The 14448-nt window shown below is 44.2% G+C and overlaps 1 protein-coding gene across 2 annotated transcripts in view; it reads right to left on the reverse strand.

The window, feature by feature from the left end:
* Nucleotides 1-14448, reverse strand: part of RAB27A (RAB27A, member RAS oncogene family) — a 73725-nt gene that overhangs the window by 50657 nt on the left and 8620 nt on the right. The window contains exon 2 of one of the 2 annotated variants that reach the window (XM_065870975.1): nt 7271-7389. The exons of the other annotated variant lie outside the window; for it this stretch is intronic. The gene's annotated coding sequence lies outside the window, so the exon portion shown is untranslated. The remainder of the gene's footprint in view (nt 1-7270; nt 7390-14448) is intronic. 2 annotated transcript variants of the gene reach the window in all.

Here is a 14448-nt window from a genome sequence, read left to right on the forward strand (position 1 = left end):
GATGCTCAACATCACTAATTATCAGAGAAATGCAAATCAAAACTACAATGAGGTTATCACCTCACACCAGTCAGAATGGCCATCATCAAAAAGTCTACAAACAATAAATGCTGGAGAGGGTGTGGAGAAAAAGGAACCCTCCTACACCGTTGGTGGGAATGTCAACTGCTACAACCACTACAGAGAACAGCATGGAGGTTCCTTAAAAAACTAAAAATAGGGGCTTCCCTGGTGGCGCAGTAGTTGAGAGTCCACCTGCCGATGCAGAGGACATGGGTTCGTGCCCTGGTCTGGGAAGATCCCACATGCCGCGGAGCGGCTAGGCCCGTGAGCCATGGCTGCTGAGCCTGCGTGTCCGGAGCCTGTGCTCCGCAAAGGGAGAGGCCACAACAGTGAGAGGCCCACGTACCGCAAAAAGAAAAAAAAAAAAAAAAAAAACCTAAATATAGAACTACCATATGATACAGTAATCCCACTCCTGGGCATACATCCAGAGAAAACCATAATTCGAAAAGACACATGCACCTCAATGTTCATAGAAGCACTATTTACAATAGCCAGGATGTGGAAGCAACCTAAATATCCATCGACAGAGGAATGGATAAAGAAGATGTGGTACATATATACAATGGAATATTACTCAGCCATAAAAAAGAACAAAATAATGCCATTTGCAGCAACATGGAGGGACCCAGAGATTATCATACTAAGAGGAGTAATTCAAAGACAAATATATGATAACACGCATATGTGGAATCTAATTTTTAAAAATGATACAAATGAACTTATTTACAAAACAGAAACAGACTTACAGATATCAAAAACAAACTTATGGTTAACAAAGCGGAAAGGTGGGGGATAAATCAGGAGCTTGGGATTAACATACACACACTACTATATATGAGATAGACAACCAACAAGGACCTACTGTATAGCACAGAGAACTCTACTCAGTATTCTATGAAAACCTATATGAGAAAATAATCTGAAAAAGAATGAATATGTATATAACTGAATCACTTTGCTGTACACCTGAAACTAATACAACATTGTAAATCAACTATAATCCAATAAAATTTTTTTTAAATGTGATCTTATCACTTTTTAAAAGGTGACATCTTGGGGCTTCCCTGGTGGCGCAGTGGTTGGGAGTCTGCCTGCCGATGCTGGGGACACGGGTTCGTGCCCCTGTCCGGGAAGATCCCACATGCCGCGGAGCGGCTAGGCCCGTGAGCCATGGCCGTGAAGCCTGCGCGTCCGGAGCCTGTGCTCCGCAACGGGAGAGGCCACAACAGTGAGAGGCCCACGTACCGCAAAAAATTAAAAAATTAAAAAAAAAAGAAAAAAAAGGTGATATCTTGGACTTTCCTGGTGGCGCAGTAGATAAGAATCCACCTGCCAATGCAGGGCACACAGGTTCAAGCCCTGGTCCGGGAAGATCCCATTTGCCACAAAGCAACTAAGCCCATGTGCCACAACTACTGAGCCCACGTGCCCCAACTACTGAAGCCCGCGCGCCTAGAGCCTGTGCTCCGTAACGAGAAGCCACTGCAATGAGAAGCCCAGGCACCGCAACGAAGAGTAACCCCTGTTCACCGCAACTAGAGAAAACCCACGCAGCAACAAAGACCCAGCACAGCCAAAATAAATTTAAAAAATAAAAAAATTTAAAAAAAGGTGACATCTTCATTTTAAAATTAAAGAAGTTGAAGGTACATTTCTAAACTCTAGCTAATTATTTACGATGCACTTTTGAAAAAACTGCCAAGTTTTTTTTTTTGTTTTTCAATTGGCCTATACAATTATACTAATGTCTGTATTTAACTCCATGAAATACACCTATTTTACCAGGGATGTTAGATGAAAAAGGGCAGTTAAATAGAAATCAGCAAGCAGCTCTCAAACAAACTTCTAGAGTCTTTCATCCTAAGAAAAGTAAATTAAACATCACAAGACTATATAGAATTGTAATTCGCACCTGACTCCAAGGAGCCCCAGGGTCATTGCCAGCAGTAAGTTTTCTAACACCATAAAAACAAAAACAAAACAAAACAAAAAACAGTCTATCTTCATTCTGTGATTTCTATAAACACTTAATCACTTTTACTTTTTAAACACTTTTCAGAACTATAAAAACTAGACTAGATGGCAATCTATTTTTTTTAAACACACTTTTAAGTGGCTTTAAAGGAAAAATTTGGGGGACTTCCCTGGTGGCAGAGTGGTTAAGAATCTGCCTGCCATAGCAGGGGACACAGGTCAATCCCTGGTCCGGGAAGATTCCACATGCTGTGGAGCAACTAAGCCTGTGCACCACAACTACTGAGCTTGCGCTCTAGAGCCCGCAAGCCATAACTACTGAGCCCACGTGCCACAACTACTGAAGCCCTTGCGCCTGGACCCCATGCTCCGCAACAAGAGAAGCCACTGCAACAAGAAGCCCGTGCACCACAACAAAGAGTAGCCCCCGCTTGCCGCAACTAGAGAAAGCCAGCGGGCAGCAACGAAGACCCGACGCAGCAGAAAATAAGTAAGTAAATTTATATAAATAAATAAATAAAGGAAAACTTGGCTCAAGAGACAAATGCAGGGACTTTCCTGATGGTCCAGTGGTTAAGACTCCGTGCTTCCACTACAGGCAGCGCAGGTTTGATCCCTGGTCAGGGAACTAAGATCCCGCATGCCATGAGGCACCACCAAAAAAACAAAAAAGGCAAATGCAAAATCAGAAAAATTATAAAGGATAGGATGATGTGGAGAATGGCTGTGACAGATACGGAAGTATTTCCCAAGAAATATACATACACCAAATGTCCTTAAATATAACCAGAACTAAATGCAAAATGATATATAAATATCAATCCAAAAGGCGTTAATAATTTTAAATAAAATTTGACAAGTGGACTGTCCTACACCAATGATCCAAAGATATACCAGCAAAGCCTGAAGACACTGAGGAGGGAGAGCCTGGTATGAATGATAGAAATTCAGGTCGTGGCTGATGAGCAGATCAGTTCAAACATCACGCCTGTAATAAGTTAGCACTGAGAACAGGCCCTGCGCTCACCACTATGTTAAGCACCTAGCACAAGGCTCTAGAAAAGCAACGTCTCACAGAAGCGCTGTACGTGGAAATGAACAACGAAAATGCAGTGGAACAAGAACGTTACAGAAATATGCACACAACGCTGGGCAGCCAGGAGGCCTGGGGCAGAGAGCGCCAGAGGGGCGGGGAGCCCACTATGCCGCCTCACAGAGGGGCACCTGAGCCAAGGACTTACATCAGCACACAGAGACGCAGGTGACAAATGCGAATGAACAAGAATTACACAGTTCACATATGATGTGGTAAAGGACTTCACCTCATATGTCAAATAAGCATTATCCTTTAAAGATCATGGAAACCATCAACCAAAATGATCCCAGATGCCAATCCGAAAGGCGTAACCGAGTTTTGATGGAATTAGGTAAGGGCTGTCTGACATTCGAAGTACAAAACACAGGCCAGGTTTAGAGCCATGAGAAGGGAGCAGGTGCTGGGGTGACTGAATGGGAGGGTGGGAGTCGGGAAAGAGCATTTGCACTTGCAAAGGTCTAAGAGGGAAAAGGCTACGATGCACTTAGCGGACCTCAGCAGATGCATGCCGCTATAGGGCTGTACGGGGAGGCGACAGGAGGTGTCCCAACAGGCTGAAAAGATGGGAGAGAGTTGGGACTTGGGCCTGAAAGGACTCTTATATGGCACTAGGAAGTCTTGTGTTGTCCTCTGGGCAATGGAAAGCCACTACAGGCTTTTACGAAGAGGAGGAATACAAGGTCTGTGTCTTAGAAAGATCTTTCTGGCAGCCACATGGAGACTGGGAATACACAGAGGACCAGGAAGCTATGAGGAGAGACAGTGAGTGACATGTGTTGGTGACAGTGGGATGAAGAAGAAGGGATTAATTCAAGATAGATTTAGGAGGCAGAAAATCAGTATAATTTCTTAACTGACTGGTATGAGTTAAAGATAACCAAAACTGAATGAAAGGTATTATCATTAACTAAGAGAGGAAAAGCTGGTTTGAGATGATTATAAGTAACACTCACTGACTACTAAGCCCTTTAAAATATTAACTCATTAGAGCTTCGCAACCCTATGAATTCTCTAATTTACAGATGAGAAAAAACTCATGCATAGAAAGGCTAAGTAAGTTCTCCAAGGTCACACAGCCAATAAAAGGCAAAGCCAAGATTTGAACCCAGACACGCTCTCAACTACTATGTTATACTGTATGGGACAAGGCCAATTAAATGTCCCTCATGTCTCAGGGACATCCAGGGAGTTGTGTTTAATTGGCATGTGGAAAACAGAAACAGGGCTCAAAAGAAAAACAAGGGTTAACACGACGGATTTTAAAGCCCTCAACACAGTTGATTTACTGAGAAAATGGGAGAGATAAGATGGCCTTTTAGAGTGAAGAGCCAAAATGTGAAGGCTCAACCAGAGAGATCCAAGAAGGACGCTAGGAAGGAAATTTTTCAAACGACAGTCCATAGGCTGGGTCAGTCACCACCGCACAGAGGTGCCAGCTTAAAGCCGTCTGGACTTTCTCCTTCTTGTGAAAACAGAGGATCCATTCAATATTTGCTGAGTGATAAATCCAGCACTTACAATAAAGGACCCCTTTACAGACGACATCAGGGAGAAGAGAAGCCCAACAACATCGATGCTCTCAGCTCTTGGATGATTTGCATCTGTGTTTGAGCAAAGTGGCTCCTGCCTCCAGAGAAGCAGCAGCAATGCGAGCTCACCTCTCACGCAGCGCCCTCATCTCATCACCTCCCTACCCTCCAACCCCCACCAAACCCAGCCTCTGCTCTGCCAAGAGGGCAGGGCCCCTGCCACGCCACAGCAACACCGGGAGCACCCCAGAAAGCAAGAAGGTGTCCTCTTGCAAAGACAGCCCCAGAGAACGATGGCTTCTGCAAAAATCAGCTTTTGTTTTTAATGGGCCTGTTCCATGACTCATCAGCTATCACATATGCTGCACCATGGCTCAAGCTATAAATCAACCACGTTCCTAGGGAGGAAGGAGGGAATGACAGCAAAAGAGAGATGAGAAACAGAGGGAAGTGGGGAGCATGTCCTCCGTGAGCGCTCAGGTACTGAGGGACTGGAAAGGGCAGATGCTGAACCAGCGGCAGAGGCAGCCCTGGGCTCCCAGCCCTGCCAAACAGGCGCAGGTCCTGGTTCCCATGGCGCTATCCTGCTGGCCGGTAAGGTTGCATCAGCATTCTCTTTCTACCACAGTTCCTGTCTTGTGGGCGCCAGCAGCAGCAAGAAAGAAGAAAAAATGTTGTTTGTGCTCTAATGGCTGCTGGGTCACTGAACACTGTGCCTGGAAAGAATAAAGGGAAAGTGGAAAGAGACAGAGAAACTAACCAAGGTGGGAGCAAACTCCTTTGGGATGTATTAACTACAACCTGGACATTCTATAGATGAAATGCCCTCATGAATAAACACTCCTCCCCAAAACTTTTTTTTTTTTGGTACTTAGAAGAATCTCAACAGAGAATGTCGGCTTTTTATCAAGTCTCTTTCTCATGGGAATTTTTTTTTTTTTTTTTTTTTTTTTTGCCACACCACGTAGCATGCAGGATCTAAGTTCCCCAACCAGGGATGGTCCCCTGCAGTGGAAGTGCAGAGCCCTCATCACTGGCCCACCAGGGAAGTCCCCCTCTCATCTGATTTCTGATGAGACTTTGGGTTCCCTCCCAGGTGAAAGCATGAACTGTGACCAAGAAAAGAAAATGATGTACTGGGGTGGAAGTCAGGACACTGCCTTGGCTCTGACGCTCCTCAGCCAAATGACTTGAGCACTTTGAAGCCTCAGTTGCTTCATTTGTGAAATGAGGAGGTCAGACTAGATGAATGTTAAGGGTCCTTCTACTCTCCTCACCTATCTTGAGGGTGTTCCAGAGCAAGGGAGCCCTTCCAGGTGCCCTTGTGCCAAGATGCTGATTGTGTCTCCAGGGACACCCAACAGTGAAAGTGGCCACGACTCAATGGAAGAGGTAAGTGAACGCACACTCACGAAGTTATATCCATACATATGATTAAACCAGTGTTAGTGGGCAGAGACCATGTCTTATGTATCTTCACACACTCAACAGCCAACACAGTCTAGGCACCCGGCTTAATAAATATTTATTGCATGCACGTGGAGGCAAAGTGTGATGTAATGAAATCTTTCAAATTTATCTGTGATGAGTTGAATTGTGTTCCCCCAAAATTCATATGTTGAAGTCCTAACTCGTAGTACTCCATAACATGACCTGATTTGGAAGAGGGTCCTTAGAGAGGGTATCAAATGAAAAAGAGGTCATTAGGGTGGGCCCTAATCCAATGTGACTGGTGTCCCTATAATAAGATTTCTGAACAGAGACACACAGAAAAGGAAGATGACAAGAAGAGACAGAGGGAGAAGACAACCATATACAAGCCAAGGAGAGAGGCCTGGAACAGACCCTTCCTTCAGAGCCCCCAGAAGGAGCCAGCCCTGCCAACACGTTGATCTCAGACTTCTAGGCTCCAGGACTGAGACAGGAAATTTCTGTTATTTAAGCTACACAGTCTGTGACACTTTGTTATGGCAGTTCCAGCAAACTGGTACATATCTAAAAGTAGGGAGAATTGTATAATAAGATACCCCATCATACTCATCACCCAGATCTTTCATTCCTGCATACTATCACTAAGCACCTCTAAAATAGATGGACCTTTCCTCACAATGCTGTTTCCACACATCACAAAATTAATAATTTGAAGGCAAATTTAACTGACAGAAGAAATACATCTTACACTAAAACACATGCTTATATAATTCTCCACTAGAGCTATTAACAGTATTGAAAACAAAATCCCAATAAGCTTCAATTGTTGTGGATAAAATGCTCAGAGGATGAGCGAGACTCTTAGAGCAATTCAATTCCATAATCGGCTCTCTTGTTCAACATATTATCTGAGAATAAAAGCCTCTGTTACTTTGTTAAAGCACAGAAAAGAAAGGAAGAATGCAGTCAGTATTCATACTCACTCTCTGGTAACTGAAAATGCACTTTTCAAACTAAACCCAAGAAATTTAGCAGATGTCTTGAAGTCTTTGTTTAAAAAAAAAATTAACGTGCAGTGGCATCTTATGTTAAAGTGCACATGTTTTAAGTACTTGAAAATTGGCATGGCAGAACTCTACCTCCCTCCCCACCACCAAAAAAAGCAAAAGCATACGTTGATAAAGTATAAATCGCTGGTTAATTTTCCTAAAACTTCAGAGACTGGCGTTCCCAATACTTCAACAATTATACAACTTGGAATCACATGTCCTCTTCTAAAAAGTTACTTTTTGTCTAATACAAAGATGTGAAAGTCAGAATCGCCTACTTGTAAAAGTTTTTCAAAAGAGTCTTTTGAAAAGCAATTTGCTCCATCAACTTTCAAAATCAGGCTTCTCTGTAAAAACCCACAATCCAGCTAATTAGTCTCAGCTGTTCGTCATATGGCCTGCAAACCAGTCAAGTGACTTTGCCCCTTTCAAGTTTTTACTAAAACCCAATCTCCTGGTCTCTCAGACAGAAGGTGGCTGTATTAACCGCCTTCCAACGTTAGAAGACTCACACTTCAACTTTTTCTTTTTCCCCCCATCAAAAAATTAGATGTTTCTTGAAAAAACATCTTTAAAGGTACTGTGTTCTCAAGGCCCTGAAGGTTTATATTAATATTGTTTCTTTACAAACACAAGGCCTGATCCAAACAAACACCACGGGAGATCAGTGTTAAGTGGCAGAAGTGACGGGACTTCCTACACCTCTCACTCCGGCCTCCAGACTCACGAGGGAAACTCTCTACCGCGCGGTCCACCCAGATATCTTGCCGGCATCTTAAATTCAACATGTCCTGCCCTCCACTTACCTCCTGTGCTCTCCTCTCCAGACCCTGCTTCAGACCCTCCTCTCCTCCTGTGTCTTGAGTAACACAATCCGAACACACATCCAGCCAGACATCTGACTGGCCCTCAGTGGCTCCTCCCACTTCCATTAGCCACCAAGTTCTAGGGCTCTTCCCTCCTCTTGCTTTTATTCCAAGTGTTTATCATTTCTCATTGGATGGCTACAATCAACCACACGTTCGGTTTTCTGGCCCCCAACTGGGCCCCCCCACGGACCCATCCTCCACGCCTCAGCCAAAGTGATCTTTCCAAAAGGTAAGTGGGTGTCCATCACCGTCCTCTGCAAAGCCAGCCAACGGCTCCCCACCACCTCCGCAGTGGCATCCCCACTCCTCAGGCCTCTGCCTTCCTTGTCATCCCTGCCTCCTGACTCCAGCCACCACAACTAGTTGTAATTCTATAAACCAGTGATTTTCAAAATGGGAGAGCAGAGTCACCAGCAGCACCTGGGAAACTGTTAGAAATGCACATTCGTGGGTCCACCCCAGGCCTATGGGATCAGAAATTCTAAGGATGGGGGCGGCCAACAAGCCCTCCAGGTGATTCTGATACACTCCCCATAGGGCACCTGCTCTAAACTCACCCAGAGACTTAGTCCTTCGCTCCTTCTTCTGCCAGTAATGCTGCATGAGATGCCCCTTCTCTGTGCTCACTCTTCCTAGAACAGGTTAACCCTGTATGGTAATTATCCAATTTATTTCTTGCTGGTTGGTGAATATCTTTTTTTTTTCTTGGCCGTGCCGCATGGCCTGTGAGGTCTTAGTTCCCCAACCAGGGATCAAACCCGTGCTCCCCTGCAGTGGAAGCACGGAGTCTTAACCACTGGGCCGCCAGGGAAGTTCCTGAATATCTTGAAAACAGGAATTGTGTCTTATCTGACTCACCCGTCCCACAAATCACTAGCTGAAGACAAGCCTGTCACTGGGATAGATGCTGGGCGTAAAACGAATCACTCTATCCTTTGCCTCTAGGGGAAGCCACCCGCTCACTTTGACCACTCAAAGTGTGACTGAAGGCTCCACCGATACAATCTACACAATCCCATCACCAACCTGAAATGTGAGCAACTGAAAACACCTGAACATAACCAGTCTGACATCATCTGGTAAATGACACGGAATTTTCGGTTTATGTGGTTTATAAAGGAAAACTTATATACTCCTCTTTTCTCACAGCAACCTCTAGAATGTGGAGAATAATTTATTAAGGGAAAGTACCAAAATGTTTAAATCCCAGATTAAAACTCATTATAGTTAGCTTATTCTAAATTACAGTAGAAGCTGAGTAAAGTTTCATATTAGCACTTCTCAGCCTTCAGGGTTCTTAGGAATCTTAGGGTTTTGTTAAAATGCTAATTCTGATTCAATAGGTCTGGGTAGGGCCCAGGATTCTGCATTTCTAAGGAGCACCCAGGTGATACCCAGGTAACAATGATGCTCCTTGTCCTGGAACGACACTTTCAGTAGCAAGTAAAACTTCAACAACCCCATTTTTCATAGAACTATAAGTCTTAGAGCAATACAACCTTTTTTTAGACCACTTTGCAGTGAAAGCTTTCTCAAATGTATTTCAGGCTTCAGGATACAGATGGCACACTAAATACATTTAGTTCTATTACCTCCCCAAATCTCACTAGTATAACAAGGAAGAGAATTTTATTTCTTACAGACATAAACTTACAAAAACAAAGAGAACATAAGTGGAAACAACAGGAAGAAAATGTTGGAAGCTAGAAAGTATCGAATAGATGAACAAGAGGTAATCGATTAGCAGACCCAGGAAAGCGGACTCTTTACCTGCCGTTAGAGAAAGCCAACAAGCAACTCATCACAGAATCTCCAGAAAGGCTTAGGCAGTTGGGGCCCCAAACACCTCCGAGGGAGGGGAGAGGGTAAAGTGGGGCTAAAAATGGTGGAAGTCTGTTTACACCCCAAGCCCCACCCTTGCCAGCCTTGTGACTCCTCCAGGTCTGGCAGTAGTCGAAGGTTTATTCTCTGGAGAGAGTAAAACGCCGAGTACCAGACTCTCAGAGGGTCTCTGAGTCATACCAACTTCAGTGGAGGCAGGGGGAGGCACTGAGAAGTTGCTAAGTATGAAGACACACCTCCACCCTCACCTACACACTGGACTTCCAGAAGGCAGGCATACTCCACAGGCAGGTGGGTTCAAATGGTCTTCTCGGGAGAATCTGCCCAACCCAGGAGGGACGCTGAAAGATGCAAAGGAGCCCATGACATGTCAATCTAGCTAAAACTCTGATGTACCTGTCGGGAGAAGGAGGAGATGGAAATGGTATACGTGTGTGGTAGGGGTATAGGTAGAAAAACAAGCTAAAACTCTCTTCTTCCATAGTAAAGCATCAACAGATAATGCCTCAAACTGAAAAACCGGCCATAGAAATATAAGTACGTCATTTAGAGACGGGATATAACGACCAGCAAGAGTCAATTCATTGCAAGAACTGAAAGCAGTTGACTCTGGGGAGCAGGAAATGAACTGGGGGCGGGGACTCAGATGGCTTCTCCTAACAGGCCTTGTAGAACTATGCCCTGATAAAATCTTTAAAATTAATTAATACAAAATGAAATGTAATGCCCAAGCTTAAATTTTTTTTTCTTGGATGAGTCAGGCCATCACAATAAACACCTCTGATGTGTGCTACATCCTCAGGATCTAGGGTCTACACGGAAACAGGATGCTGAGGATCTGGGCCCTGGAGGCAGGCTGCCTGGCTCTGAATCTCGGCTTTACCACTCACTGGCTGTGTGACCTTCAGCAAGTTACTTAACCTCTCTGTGCCTCAGTTTCCTCATCTGTGGAACCAGGATAATAACAGGATTATTTTGTAAAAATTGAATTATGTAATACCTATAAAGTACTTAAAACAGTGTTTGGCACATAGTAAATGTTCAAAAGTAGCTATTCTTATTAAGGTATGTTTGCCCCTATAATAAAAGCCTCCTGACACTGTATTGATTTTGTCTTTTATTAGTTTACATTTCATTCTCCCTGTCCTCACCTCCTCTGTTAGCCAGCTGTCCCTCACCATAATAATCAGTGTGCCTTTCTAGGGTCACCCCTTCCCCCGCCAATGTGCAGCTTCTAATTGACAAGGCACATGGAAACCAAATAAACGAGATAAGAATTATGTATAAAATAGAGAAAAATGGGCACCACAAAATGTTCTGACGGTCTCTCTGTGGGGCAAATCTGCACATTTCCATATATGAATCATCTATCTGACAATTCAGAACCCTTTGGGCTTACTTTCTAACTATCAACTGTAGGTCAGTGAGCTGGGTGACACTCAGGGAAACCAACCATCCCAGTTTACCTGGGACTGCGTTTTAGCACCGAAAGTCCTGCATACCTGGAAACCCCAGTCCCAGCACTGGTTAAATTACTTAACCCTTCTGAGCCTATTTCATCAGCTGTAAAATGAAGGATAATATTTACTTTGAAAGTCTATTGAGGATTAAGTGAGAGAATGTTCATATAATTCCTGACACATAGTAAGCTCTCAATAAATGATAGCTCTAGCTACTGGACTCAGTTACCTGTTGTTATTACCAACTCTGATATCAGTGGCAAAATAAATTATCCTTAGAAACTTAACCTGTACCTTGGTTATTTTCTTACTGGAAAAATAATTAACCTTATATACAGTGGATCCCAGGAAGCTGAAATGTTTGCTTTCATGAATTTCCTTCCACCCTTTTCCTACACAATTTGTTTCAGGGACTAAGACTTGTTAAAGAAATGTAATATTTCAACAATGTTGACTTCTCCATGCATCTTTTCTACTACAGACGCCCTGGGGTTCTTATGTTAGTACTTATGTTCGTAGTTGCTTCTAAACTTCTGGACAGAAATCAGCATTCCAACTCGCAAAGAAGGACATCAGACATGATGAAATTCTTTTTTAATTTTCATCTCCCTCTTTTCCTTCAGAATGGCACCAAATCATTGTCTCCTAATGGATTAACAATTCATTCACTAAATATGTCCATTCTATGCCTGAAAAATAAGGTGGACATCAGGGCAGTCCACCAACACAAGGGCGAAGTTGCTATAAGAAAAGTTGCACGATTTGGGGTAGATAACTGAGAGGATCACAAGTTACTCAAAGCCAAGACATGGCCTGGGCACTCTAAGAGGCAGCAGAGAGCATGAACACCCAGGCATGTAAGAGACTTCTCTGTCCAGGCTCCCAAGCTCCCACCTCCCATGTTCATACTTCTTCTGCCAGTGTCCCCACCCAGTGCCCAAGGCCTGTGAGCAAAACACTGGCGAACCACAGAACCTCCGAGGAGCCTTGAGAGACATCTGGTCCAACTACTGAAGCAAGAGTGATTGGATCCAGGAGAGAACTTCTCCAAGTATGGTCTGATGCCCACTGGCAGCAGAATCACCTGGAGCACCTGAAGAAAATCCACCCAGGCCCCTGAAGGAGGATCTCTGAGAGGATGGCTAGGGAATGTGCATTTATAACAAGATTCCCAGAGGACTCCTGATTGTGCATAAAGAGGTTTGAGTGGAGACCACAGACAGCAAAACGCACAACCATCTCTGGGCAAATAACCCAGAGGGAAGACCACGTTTAACGTCCACCAACCTCAAGACTCCAAATCTGTAAAATAGGGATAATAATACCTACCTAGCAGGATGGTTGTGAGAATTAAATGAGACAACAGGTAAGAGCTTCCAGCACAGAGCGTCACATGCAGCAGGTGTTCAACAAGTATTAACCCATCCCCCCCTTTCTTGTGTAGCAGTCTAATGAAGATTTATAACAAAAGTCCCTATTTTGAACAAACTTCACCAAGGAAAGCAGATGGCTAGCTTAAGTCCTGCATGTTAATGAGTCACCAACTAAAAGGCCGAGGCCAGCTTCTTTAACCAATGGTTGGGTTGTAAAAAGTGCCTGTGATGGTGGTTCTCAAGCTTCAGTGGGCATCAGAATTATCTGGATGGCTTGAAAATACAGACTGGTGGGCCATCTCCAGAGTTCCAGAATCAGTAGTTCTGGGCCGGGGCTGAGAATCTGCCTTTCTAACAAGTTCCCAGATGGTGCCGGTGTTGCTGGTCCCAGAACCACACTTTGATCATCGCTCCACTAAAATCAGATTGTTCTGACAGTTTGTAATAAAAAAGGAAAACGATGCTACATGCATTTCCTGTTTGACACCAGACTGGTTAGTTACATGTCAATAAAGAAAAAAGTAATAAACCCACAACTTCCAAGGCTGTGCCACCTCTGTCCCTGAGACTCTTTCTCACTACATTTTTCAAAAGGCGCAGAGAAAGCTGGGAGATTTGAGTGCCATCTCCCAGCTCCCCAGGTGGGTGCCCCTGAGTGAGACAGGGGATCTCTTTGAACCTCTCAGTGTATTCACCTGGGAACAGAAGTGGGCTCAGTAACTGGTTCCCAAACCTGGCTGTGCACCATCCATCACTACAGCAGCATTTTAGATAAAACATGGATTCCCCAGCCTTAATGCCAAGAATAGCAAATTAAAATCTCCAAAGGAGAGACTGAAAAACGTGTGGTTTTGCATGTGTATTTTTTTTTAGGTTTTGGTTTTTTTTGTTTTTTTTTTTAATATTTATTTGGCTGCACCGGGTCTTAGTTGTGGCACACGGGATCTTTGTTGCCGTGTGCGGGATCTTTAGTTGCAGCATGTGGGATCTAGTTCCCTGACCAGGGATCAAACCTAGGTCCCCTGCATTGGGAGCACAGAGTGTTAGCCACTGGACCGCCAAGAAAGTCCCTGCGTGAGTATGTTTTAAATAAAAGTTCCCTGTGTGATTTTCATGGGCAGCCAGTTTTGAGGAACCATTCCCATGGTGATCTTACAAGCCTCATCCAGCACTAAAGCTCTTGGACCTGTCTGATTTCTAAGTCCCTGTGTCTGAGTCTGTGCTTACCAAGTACCCTTGTCCTTTTATATTTGCTTCCCACAGAGTTTTTAACAGAGGAAGTGAGTACATTCATCTTCAAAGAAAGGAATCTAGTCTGCTTAACTGTTGCACTTTTCTCATGTATCAAACTGGCATTCCAGTTTTAGTTCAAAAAATAAAGTCCAGGACTTCCCTGGCGGAGCAGTGGTTGAGTCCTCCTGCCAATGCGGGGACACAGGTTCGAGCCCTGGTCCAGGAAGATCCCACATGCTGCGGAGCAACTAAGCCCGTGCACCACAACTACTGAGCCTGCGCTCTAGAGCCCGTGTGCCACAACTACCGAAGCCTAGGGCCCATACTCTGCAGCAAGAGAAGCCACCACAATGAGAAGCCCGCGCACTGCAAGGAAGAGTAGCCCCCACTCGCCACAACTAGAGAAAGCCCGCACACAGCAACGAAGACCCAACGCAGTCAACAATTAATTAATGAATTAATTTTAAAAAAAGAAAGTTTAAAAAATAAATAAAGCTCAATGTAGGAAAAAATAGGAATTACATAG

Source organism: Phocoena phocoena, chromosome 2, assembly GCF_963924675.1.
Source record: "Phocoena phocoena chromosome 2, mPhoPho1.1, whole genome shotgun sequence".
Lineage (NCBI taxonomy): Eukaryota > Metazoa > Chordata > Mammalia > Artiodactyla > Phocoenidae > Phocoena > Phocoena phocoena.